We start from the raw sequence: 12,897 nt of genomic DNA, 5'->3' as shown, positions 1-12,897 counted from the left end.
CGTTTCTATGTTCCAGTAGGTTAGATGGACATTGGGTGAAGTTTTGGAAAAATCCAATATTTTTAGCTTTTTCATGCTTTTTATGCTGCTTTTTTGCAAAAAGCAAGGTCGGATCTTTGATCTACGTGTTCTAAGGAAGCTATGGTTCAATTTTGTAAAAATATGCTTTTTGAGTGCTTTTCACACTATTTTTAGCTTTTCATGATTTTTAATGCTTTTTAGTGAAAAGCGAGTCCGCTTTCTTATTCCAGTGGACGAGGGGAACCCATGGTTCATTTTTTTTTTCTTTTTACACTATTTTTAGCTTTTCGGCGTTTTTAAAAAGCAATGTGCTTTTCATGATAATCTAAACATAAAAATATTAATTTTAGTCTCCACATCAGATTTAAAAATGATCACTCAGAGCAAAAACGGGACCAAACGGGATTTTTACGGCAGTTATTTTTATAAACTGCGATATCGTAAATATGTTGGGGCAGTATGGGAAAGTCATATTATGTCGAGACATCACGTTGTGGCATAGTCTAGCTAAGGTTCCATTAGTTGGCCCGATACTGTTCAATTGGGCAATTTTGCTGTAAACATTGAATGGTAAGTGGAAAAGTTGACCACCAAAAGCAAAGGCATGTTTTTAGCAAAGTTCCCAAAAGCTTGCAGCTATTCTTGACTCAAAAACTAGCGTTACCTTCTGGGTTGGGCATCACTCTGACCTATTGCAGTTGCCTATAAACTACCAATTATTGCTTAGTTTTCAGTGCCGTCTGTTGCGTCTACTACCGCAAGGCTATATGTATCTATTATACGTAGTGGTGCAAGCTCTTCATTACCATCTCCATAAGCTATTCTCTCTTAGGAAGAAGAAGAAGAAGAAGTACCTCAAGGGGCATGGGCGGATATACTCTCCCGCATTATGGTGGAGGAGCATTTCCAAGCTGGAGTGGAAGTGCAAAGGCTTGTCACTACCACGCATAATGGTGAAGAGAAAAAAAGGTTGATGTCTATGGATTTTATTGTACCTAATACTTTTTGAGCTTGGTATCATTATGCTACAGGGAACCGAGAGTTTAGACCACTTGAGCATAAACTCTCGTCTGTTGAGAGTATCGAGTGGATACAATCCAAGTTGGGAACGGGGATTGTTGTCACTAATCAAATATTGTACATAAATGCTTATGAACTTACCTTAAGTCTAACAAAGGAAACATGGATGGCCAGAAACATACTTCCTTTAGTAATGGCTATGGGCGGCTTCAACATTGTTATGTTTAATGTATGGGGCCGTCAATGCAAAAACAACGATTCGACATTCCTTTAGCCCGGTACCTTGGAAGTTGTTCTTTGACTTATTTGAAAATTCACTAATCACAATCCTCGCCATGTAAAAATTTTATACAATCCCTACAACAGAACGCGGTGACTTGCAGATTGTGAAAATATACATAGCTCAGTTGGATGGGACACACTGGATGTGTTTCCACAAGAATCTGCTTACTTTGATGACTACTTTGGGTACAAGAAGGCAATTTGTTCACACCGAAATGGGGGTACCTATAACAAACAAATCCCTTACTCAACAATGGTACGACTCACATGCCAATGAAGAAATGTTCCAGCCAAAGATAAAAAAGGATTATTGGGATCACCCATCCAATATACTCAAGGAATGGGACAACTATGCTCCATTGGTAGAAGGATGTCACAATGGATATTACCGAGTGCATAATGTCAAAGGCATTAGGATTTATTAGAATCTTTTGAGACACCTGTAGACTTTTTGAAAACCCAAAGTTTTGTGATATAGAAATTGGATTAATTTATTCGTTATTATTTCTCCTATTTCTCTCTCATCTTATCTTCAACTGTCTATTCTATTTGGTTTAAAGACTTCGAGCAGATTAGAATATTTTACTAAGTGTGGCCTTGGTTGATATGGTGCAGTAAGTTACCATGCCTCCTACAGGAAATGCGGTTGCTACTAATGCAAATGCACCTATTGTTCCTCAACACACCATCATCAATAGAGACATCGATGCTATGCTTTGCAAGTCTCAACCTGGGAATTTTAGAGGTTGGGAATTTTAGCGGGGAATGCAAAGATGTAGGCAAAGTTCTTGAAGATTGGATTGAGCGCATGGATGACTATTTTGATTTGGCTCATTCATCAGCAGTAAACAAAGCTATCATTGCTAAGTTCAAACTGGAGAAAACATCCAAGCATTGGTGGAGAGACCATTGCACGAAAAACAATGTTGATCCTAATGCTACAGCTTGGGATTACCTTAAAACCCATCTCAAGAAGAACTATCATAACAAAGTCTATCATTCAGACCGTATGAATGAGTTTCTTGATTATACTCAAGGAACCAAAGATTTGGAATCATACTATCAACATTTCTTAACCCTTGTCAAGTATGCTCCAGCACGGACAACTCAAGAGGTCAAAGTAGCTCGATCCGTGTCAGGGTTACATAATCCTACAAAGACTAGACTCCAGAGTCTTTGTCTTACCAATTTTACAAATGTCCTTGATGCAGACAAAACCCATTGAGATAGAGTTATCTACTACCGAAAAGAGGAAACCAGATCTTGTTTCTATTTGTGAAATCAAAAGGCCTCGTTCCGAGGAGGAACAAAGGTCTAGAAATCCACAACAAAGAAGAGAGAGCTCATTACATATGAAGGCCAGACAGGATCATTTGTGCTACACTTGTCTTGATCCTGGTCATCAATCCATGGATTTTTCATTTAACAATTCAAGCTTCACAGGATTGGGGGACAATTATGAACATAGAAACTTCAATCTGAATAGGTATTTTGGAAACTTTAGACCCAAACCATCGACAGTTTAGAGGAACTTCAATCAGCAAAACTTTAACCAGAGACAACCTCAAAACCAAGGGAATTTTAGATGAGGCAATCTACCTTTTGTTCAGAATGGACCGCCTGTCAACAATAACAACAATGGAAATGTTAACCATCAACCTCGTCGAGGAGGGGGATGAAATCAAAGACCTCAAGGAAGACCTCAAGTTAACCGAGCTCAAGGGGCTAGAGGTAAAGGAAATGAGGCAAACACATATGTTTATGCTGCAATTGAACATCAAGGAGTGAATTAACACTTTTTAATAATTCAAACTCCAGTGGAGTATCAAGGTAACCAATTTACCTTATTGATTGATTCAGGGAGTACACATTCTTTCATATCTCCTAAGTGCATCAGAAACCTCATTTTGCTGAACACCTTGATACATACCTTATAGTATAATTAGCTACTGGTAGGAAGGTTAGATCTTCTACTTTAGTGGGTAACTTGAATTTTGTTTTGGATAGTCATAATACTTTTGCAAACTTCAAAGTCTTACCCATAGGAATCTACAATGGAATTCTAGGAATGGATTGGCTTAAAGCTAATGATGCTCACATACATTGTAAATACGCTTCATTGACTTTCAAAAATGACAAAAACTCTAGGGTTACAATTACTGTGAAATATGGAAAGCCTAAGCTCAGAATAGTGAACTTTATCAGACTTATGAAGAGTCATAGGAAAACTGAAAGGATTTATGCAGTAAAGCTTAACACTAAGGAGAAGAATATAGATTCACCCGAACCCGAATGGATAACAAAAATTGATGATGTATTTCTCGAAGAACTTTCACAGTTACCACCCAAGCGTGATGTTGATCATGCAATAGAGCTTACTCCAGGAGCTCGACTAGTTTCTTGTAGACCTTACAAAATATCAATACCTGAATCTGCGGAACTCAAGGAGCAATTAACTTAACTCCTTGAACAAGACTTCATTCGACCTAGCGTTTATCCATGGAGTACTTCTGTTCTCTTTAATCAAAAGAAGGATGGTACTCTACGTCTTTGTATTGATTATCGTGGATTGAACCAAGTACCAATTAAGGATAAGTATGCAATACCAAGGATTGGTGAACTGCTTGACCGATTACATGGAGCTTCTATCTTCACAAAGATTGATCCTAAGTCAGGGTATTACCAAATCCAAATCAAGGAGGAGGATATACCAAAGACAGGATTTAATACTCGTTTTGGACATTATGAATTTACAGTTATGCCTTTTGGACTTACCAATGCTCCTGCAACTTTTAATCATCTCATGATCGATGTGTTTTGAGAGCATCTTGTTGATTTTGTTCTTGTCTTCTTTGATGATATCCTGGTTTACTCAAGAAACAGGGAAGAACACGAACAACATGTGGGGTGAGTACTTGAACTTATCCGTCAAATCAACTTTATGCCAAACGTAGCAAATGCACCTTCTTCACTGACAAGGTGGAATATTTGGGATTTATTGTATCCAAGAATGGTGTTTCTACTAACCCAAGTAAGGTCAAAGCTATTATATAGTACACCAAAATCAGTACGAGAAGTACGTGGCTTTCTTGATTTAACAGAATGGTATCGTACATTTATTCAAGGCTACACTAAAATTGCATCTCCATTGACTAATACGCTTAAGAAGGCTAAAGTGTTTACTTGGAATGAATGTGATCAAGCTAGTTTTGAGAAACTCAAAGAAGCTTTGGTGAATGCTCCAAGACTACAGCTTCGGGACTTCTCAAAGACATTCACTGTGCTCACTGATGCAAGTGGACAAGCAATCGGTGGCGTTCTGTCTCAAGCAGGAAAACCGGTAGCTTATGGATCTCGTAAGTTACGTATACATGAGTTAAATTATCCTACACATGACTTGGAATTATTGGTCGTTGTGCATGCTCTTAATGTATGGTGACATTATCTTCTTGGAAGGAGATTTAAATTACATACATAAAAGCCTAAAGTGGATCTACACCCAACCTGGCCTTAATATGCGGCAACGAAGATGGATGGAGCTGTTATGCGAATATGATTTTGGAATTGAATATAAACCTGGGAAGGAAAATCTTGTGGCCGATGCCTTGAGCTGGAAGAGTACTATAGTGGCTGTCACAACCTCTACTACTTCTTCAATTGACCTTAATCGAGAAGGTATGACTTAGGACTTGTATTACTTAAAAATCTAGTACTTGATGAACTTAAATAATCACACAAAGAAGCAGGAAAGGCAAATCAAAGGATTCCACGTTGAAAGTGATGACCTTTACTTTGGTAATTGTCTTTGTATTCCAAATCAAGGAGGAACCGAACTTCAGATATTACAGGAAGCTCATGATATACCTATAGTAGGACATCCTAGATACATTAAGACTTACTCTAGTGTAAGAAAAATTTTCTTTTGGCCAGGATTAAAGCGTGATGTGTTGAACTATGTTACAAGATGCTTAACATGTAAACGTATTAAAGTTGAACGAATTTGATACTCCGGTAAGCTACAAATGAAATGGAAATGCATGTCCATGGATTTTATCACATGACTTCCTACATCTCTGGGATATGACTCTATTTTTGTGGTTGTTGATACGCTTACAAGAATGACCCATTTATTTCCAGTCAAGACAACATCTACGGCTAAGAAGATAGCTCAAGTCTTCATGAAAGTTATTTTCATGTATCATGGTTTACCTCGTCAAATAATTTTGATCATGATGCAAAGTTCACCTCTAATTTTTGGAAAGCCTTATTCTCAGTTACAAGAACCCAATTAGCCTTTAGTACTGCTTATTATCCTCAAACTGATGGGCAGATAGAAAGAACAAATCAAATCATTGAAGACATGTTAAGAGCTTATTATATGCATGAGCAGAGTAAATGGACTACATATTTGTACTTGGTTGAATTTGTGTATAATTCCTCATTCCAACGCTCAATTGGGATATCTGCTTTTCAAGCATTATATGGACAAGAGTCTCTTACTCCACTCAAATGGACATACCCTCTCATACGAGTTCAATCATCCAAAGAAATTTTGGATGAAATGAAACTACAAACCAATCTTATACGATAGGATTAAGACTGCTCAAGATAGACAGAAGAGTTATGCTGACCCAAGACAATCTGCTAGACTTTTTGAAGAGGGTGATATGGTATTTTTGAGAGTGAAACCCAAACATAGCTCTTTACCAATGGGTAAGTGTAAGAAACTAAGTTCCAGATATTGTGGACCTTTTGTAATCACAGAGCGGATTAGTGATCAAGCTTATAGATTCTTGTTACCACCACACATGATGTTTTTCATGACACTCAAGAAGTATGTACCTGATCCGCAACATATTCTTGATGATTTTGTATTATCTACCTCTATCGATGAAACTTTTGAAGTATACCCCAAAGTGATACTTCAGAGTAGAAGTAAGCCTTTATGTATCTATTGTGATTCATCAAATTAGAGAGAACTGAACCAAAGTAATACCCTTAACCTCACATAACTCAAGAAAACATTTAGATACAACAAAGTGATACACATAAGAGATATGACAGAGCAAGAATGTAACTTAGAAGAGAACTCAGATCCACTCTCTTCATCAAGAAAAGAACTACAACCTCAACCCATTAAAATCGTATCCATGTAAGCGCAGAATGAGCTTATAAAGCATGCTTCACCTGAATGTGGTTATAACAACCTCAGTCTTGGAATACAACCAACTGTTAAATATCGGATTTACCATAATACAATTGACCATAATCCTATCTATTACAATCCGACAAAGTATATCCAATTGACCAACAAACTACATCTAATTGACCATATAACTGACATACTAGTGTGCTTGTCAACACATGGCACGTCTCGATGGTGGATTTTTGAGAAATTCTACTCAAATCTATATATCCCTTGATCAAAAAGAGATAGACAAAAATAAATTTAGCTTGGACCACCCTAGACTATAGAATCCGCTTTAACAACATCTCCAGACAGAACTTCAGTTACTGATTCCAACATAACATGATCTTTCAACACATCAATCATATCTTGTACTCCAACATTCTCAACAACTTCAAACACCTGATCAGGTTCAGCCTCCACTGAATGCTCATCAACCCTTGACTTCTAAAATTTATTATCTGTCTCCAAAGTTTGGACAGATACATCAACCAATTCCTTCTGCTCAGAATTTGATCTCAATAAATGTGCTTCATCCCTGTGCAAATCCTGTATTTTGTATTCCTCAAGCTATTTTAAACAAAGGCCCTTCTCCTTCTTCAAATGCTCTACCTCCTGTAACAAATCAACTTCATAATAAGTACGTAGAAAAACGGTTTTTACAACTTCATAGGGATATTTGACTATAGAAGTCAATCTCTCCCGCATAGCTTTCTAGACATCTTGCATTCCTTCCTCCACATGCTGTCTTACCACATTCCAATCCCCTTCATCCATAAGAACCCTAGTGACACTAATCTCTTCATGAGCTAAAACTTGTTTCTCCAATTCCTCCAAAGGCATAAACCTCTGCTGCAACATCTCATTTTTGACTTGTAATTCTATATTTCTGATAACAACTGATCTAACTCAGAATTCACCCTTCCTTCCAAATTCTTGGTCCAATCCTAAAACATTCTCAAGGACAATTTTACTTGTGCCACTTCATGCTGATGTAGCTGCAATTGACTCTGCAAATCTTTCTGATGTTTCCCCTTCATCTCCTCCAATTGCTAAATCCATTTGCTACTGAAACAAGACCTTAGATACCCATGAATCAGCTACATTCTGTAGATGCTATTCCATTTGATGCTATTGAGGAGTAACAAAACCCTGCAAAGCTTGTAACATTTTGACAGCTATAGGTACATCAGAAATACCCATTTCAGATATTCTTGAAGAACTTGGCCCAACTTCAAAAAAATCCAATGATTTAGCTACATCCTAAATAGTAGCATCCAACCTCGTTTCCTTAGGCATTGAGAAAGTTTTTCCAATCACCCTACTAGGAGTCTGAGCTTCCACATCTCGCTTCATTATCAAGTCACCTAATATCAGCTTTTGCTCAAGACTGACCAAAATTTTCCCAGCCTCTTCCTCAGAGTAACCAGCTGCAATCAAGTCCAGAAAAGTCTTTACTTTCTTTGAATCACCTGTAATCACATCTAATTTCTCAGATTGTTTCCCCTGATCATGGACCTCTTCTAACTCAGTGATTGGAGTCTTGTTAGGCATAGACACCTCACCTGCATCCAACCTCATAGCAAAAGAAAATAATACTGACAAAAACGCAGACAATCTACTGCTAGACTGAGTTTTCCATTTGTCAGTACTGAAATCTCAACATAAATTCTGGCATTTACCCAATGGTCCAACTCACCTTTCCACCACTTTCAACAAAACACGAAGGAGCATAATTATCCTTTGACATATAATCATACTTTTCCAAAAAACACACTCTTTCCAAAAACCACTTAAGATGTTCCCGTCTGTAGTAATCAACATTCTTAAGCATGTAATATTGCCTTCCTCCCTCTCTAGGACCAAATTACTTCTTTAAATCATCATCTAAACATTTAGGTAGTAGAATAACAGTAGTAAAAGGTAACTGGAAATACATCAGAGATTACCCCTGGACTTAAAGTTAGCTTTTATGAAATTGATCCCCTTGTTTTCCTCAATAAGTCCATCTATGTTTTTGCATACAATGTTGGCTTTCCATTGAGTCCAAGATAAAGTAGCAAAATCATACAACCCAATAGTCTTCAACCACTATACATTCTTGTCAGCCTGACAATTGATTTCCACCTTATAAAAGGCTCCATCAAACTCTGCAGCATCTTGCTGCAAGACAAAGGAGCGGCATCCTCCTCAAGCAATAAGTCGGCTTCATCCTCAGGGTCTGAATTTTTGACCCGCATAGTGACTCCATTTCTTCTCGGTCACAGCTTTGAGGACTCCCCTTGATCATCATCAGGTGGAGGCTTCATGGCGGGAGGTGCCTTGGCTTTTGATATGGTGGAAGGTGTGGAGGGCGAAGCGATTTTGAATGCCTGTGGGATATACGTGCAGGACAGTTTGATGCGAGAACTCACACAAACATACCCGTGTTTCCAAGTAATTGAAGTGAGTAATGCTTCCCTCACTTTAATCATAGCCCTTAGTGGAGAATAACATGCACGCAGATCAAGGCCACATTCCAAATCCACACATTTAGAATATCCAATGTAGTAAAATCCGATCCAGTAAAATCCGAGACAATACAATCCGACCAAGTAAAGTCTGAGCCAGCAAAATCCGACCTAGTAGCTAAATGGAATCCCAGTACTTTTAAAAGAAGTTTCAACAATGACCTGCTCGTTCGGATTATGCAAGAACCCAAAAACTTCACACAAGGCAGAATCTACAACAATAGATTTAAGCCAATCTAGATGAGGTGGATTTCCTTGAAATTTCTTCAACCTGAAACCATTTACATGCTTGTCCATTCTAGTTCCAAAGACATCAGCCACAATAAATGTACCTTGACCCAAATCCTAAACAATTCGATAAGGTCCTCTATACCTCAAATTCAACTTACCAGGATGAGGACCCAACATGGAATTGTAAAGCATAACCGAATCTCCAATCTGAAAAACTTTGAACGTTACATTCATACTTACCCAAGCTTTCCTTCTTCTCTGAACTACCTCTATGATGTAAGAACTGACCAACTTGTCTTCCTCCAATTGCATCAAATACTTACTTCTGTGTTGAATTGATAATTTAGGAGTCATTTCCTCAACAGTGACTCTGAGACTAGGGACCACAAATTCCATAGGTACCACTGCTTCAAGACCGCAGACCAATCTGGAAGGAGTCATACATGTTGTCACCTTAAAGGCTGTTCTGAAAGACCATAAAGCAAAATCCAACTTTTCATCCCAGTCCTTCTTATTCTCCTGAACACTTTTCTTCAAAATTTTAATAAGAGTGTTGTTGGTACCCTCAGCTTGTACGTTTGCCTGAGGATGATAAGCTGTAGATTTTTTGTGCATAATCATGTGAGTTTTGGTAAGTTCATAAATAAATTCATTGAGAAAATGTGTCCCCTTGTCACTTACCAACTCAACAGGACATCCAAACCTGGTCATAATGTTGTGATACAAGAACTTAGCTACACTTTGAGCCTTATTGTCTTTTAAAGCAGCAACTTCCACCCACTTAGTACAATAATCAGTAGCAACCAAAAATATACTTGCACCCTTTACTAGTAGTAGGTTTGACAGGCCCAACAAAATCCATACCCCATTTTCAAAATGGTTCCATTGGTAAAATAGGATGATCTATCATCCTATCACTAGAATCAGGCTGACCAAATTGATGACATACCACACAACTCTTAGCATAGGAATGAGAATCTTTTAATACAGTAGGCCACCATAAACTAGCTTGTAAAATCTTTTTACCTGTAATGTCACCTGAAAAATGACCTCTTGCTGCCCCAAAATGAGCTTCTTGCAACACATCTGACTGCTCAAAATCAGGTACACAAATCCTAATTACCTGATCAATTTCTTTCTGATATAAGGCTCCATCAATAACCAAAAAAGGTCTGCTAGTAAGAGAAAATTTCCTCCTTTGATCTGTAGAAAACTCAGTGGGCATGATGCCATCAGCTAATAAAATTAGCATATGATCATACCAAGAATCAGAAATAGAACTTTGTGCTTCAAATATTTTGCATCTGGTAAATCATCCTAAACTCTTATAGGTTCTTCTACTGTCTCAATCCGACTTAAATAGTTAGCTATGGCATGCTCTTTTCCAGGTGTATGTATAATTACAAAGTCAAAATCTTATAACAGCAACATCCACCTTGCCAACCTTCCTGTAAGTAAAGGCTTCTTGATAAGATATAACAAATCTTGGTGGTCAACATGAAATATAACCCTATTGCATAGAAGGTAATACCGGGATTTATTCAAAGCATAGACCATTCCTAAAGCTTCTCTGTCAGTAACTACATAGTTTCTTTTAGCAGAGGTTAACACTCTGCTTGCATAATAGACAGGTCGGAACCACCCTTGGGTCTTTTCCTGCATCAAAATAGCTCCAATAGCCACATCTGAGGCATCAACAAAAACATGGAATGGCAATATCCAATCAAGAGGTTGCAATATAGAAGCAATTGACAACATTTTCTTCAATATCTGAAATGATTTTTCTTAAGGTTCAGGCCATACAAAATCTACATGTTTTTTGGTCAAGTGAGTAAGAGGCATGCAAACATTGGCCAGATATTTGATGTACCTACTATGCCATTTGACCTGACCCACAAACTTGCTCAATTATTTAACATTGATAGGTGGCTGAGCTGGTTGAATCACCTCAATATTTTTTGCATCTATGGACATCCCCTTCTGAGATACCACATGGCCTAACAAAACACCACTTCTGATAGCCATTACACTTTAGTAAGGATTCAAAGAGAGTATGAACATTCGACATCTTTCAAAGCACAACTTCAAATGATGGAGATACAAATCCCTTTTACCAAACGCTGAGAAATCATCCACAAAAACTCTCATAAAATCCTGCAAATAAGGCTCAAATGTTTTATAAGCTGTAAAATTAAATGATGGTGGTCCATTTTTGAGACCAAAATTCATAATTATAGATGCAAAATCTCCCCAATCTGTTATGAAGGCTGTTTCGTGATGATCCTTCTCAGACATTTTAATCTGATTATACCCTCAAAAACCATCCAAAAAACTATACATCTACATCCAATATGGCATCACAAAATGGCATTGGAAAAGGATCTGTAATAGTAGCTGCATTCAACTTTCTGTAGTCAACACACTCTCCGATTTTCCTATTTTCTTGGGTACGACAATGATTGGTGACAACCATGTAACTTCATGGATTGGTTTGATAAACCCAACTGCAACAAATTATCAATCTCCTGCTTGACATGTTGTGCAAAATTAGGATTCATCTTATATCTTTGCTGCACAATCGGAATTGCATCCTCTCTTAGATTAATATGATGCTGATGCAACATTGGATCAATCCCTTTGACATCTGAGTAATCCGAGGCAAATACATCCTTATACTCCAATAACAATTGGAACAAGTCCTGTAAAAATCCTCCATCCACATAAATACTGACATTGATCGATTTAGGATCATCCTCAGTTCCTAAATCCAGTTCCTTTATTCATCTTGCTGAACCCTTTTTGCTACAAACGAAAGCATTGCAAGCCCTGCAAAATTTCAAGAACGACATGCTACAAGAGATAAACCATGAATTTGCATACCTGATGAATCACATAGCAAAAAATCGAGACTGCGCGCGAACAGAGAGAGACGAAGAGATGGAGAGAGCGAGAGGTCACGTGCAGGTGCACCTCCTAGAGCGGAATGCTACGTTGGCACGTCGAGAGAGAAGAGAGGAGAGGAGAGAAGAAAGACACAAGCACTGGGTGCAATATCCCCCCATGCAAGAGTGACCATTTCCCTCTTGCACGTATTTCATTTATAGATTTCTTAAATGGTCAAATTGAGTACAAAAAACTGGCCGGCCGATCATAAATGGCCAAAGCTCATAAAAGAGCACTTGAATAGTACAATATATATGTTTGTTCGCATAGGCCTAGATCGGTCAAGCCTTTTCTACCTGTAAGCTGCAATAAATAGTAAATATCAATTCCATAACATACCTCTCCGTTAGAAAAGCAATTGTCCTCAGTTGCAAAGATAAGAAATCTGCAAACGATACTTGTGATAAAAAATAGTGATTAGAAATCTGTGTCAAAAAATAACATATAGTAAAAATAATGAAACTAAACAACATTTCTTATGCCTGCTGTCATCCACATACTACCTATTCTAGTGTTCCATACCACTAGAATAAGCAGTATATGGGTAGAAGCATGTTAACATGTCACTGAATATGTTGTCACGGACAGTGCTAGTTACTTGTGCTTGTTAGCATATACTGAAAACGGATGGGCAAGTCCTTTGAATTTCAATTTTTTCATAAAAAATTATTTTCCCTCCTCATGTGCTTCTAATTTCAGTTA

This window comes from Adiantum capillus-veneris, chromosome 24 (assembly GCF_014529385.1).
Source record: "Adiantum capillus-veneris isolate H3 chromosome 24, ASM1452938v2, whole genome shotgun sequence".
NCBI lineage: Eukaryota > Viridiplantae > Streptophyta > Polypodiopsida > Polypodiales > Pteridaceae > Adiantum > Adiantum capillus-veneris.
This window is presented reverse-complemented; position numbering follows the sequence as displayed.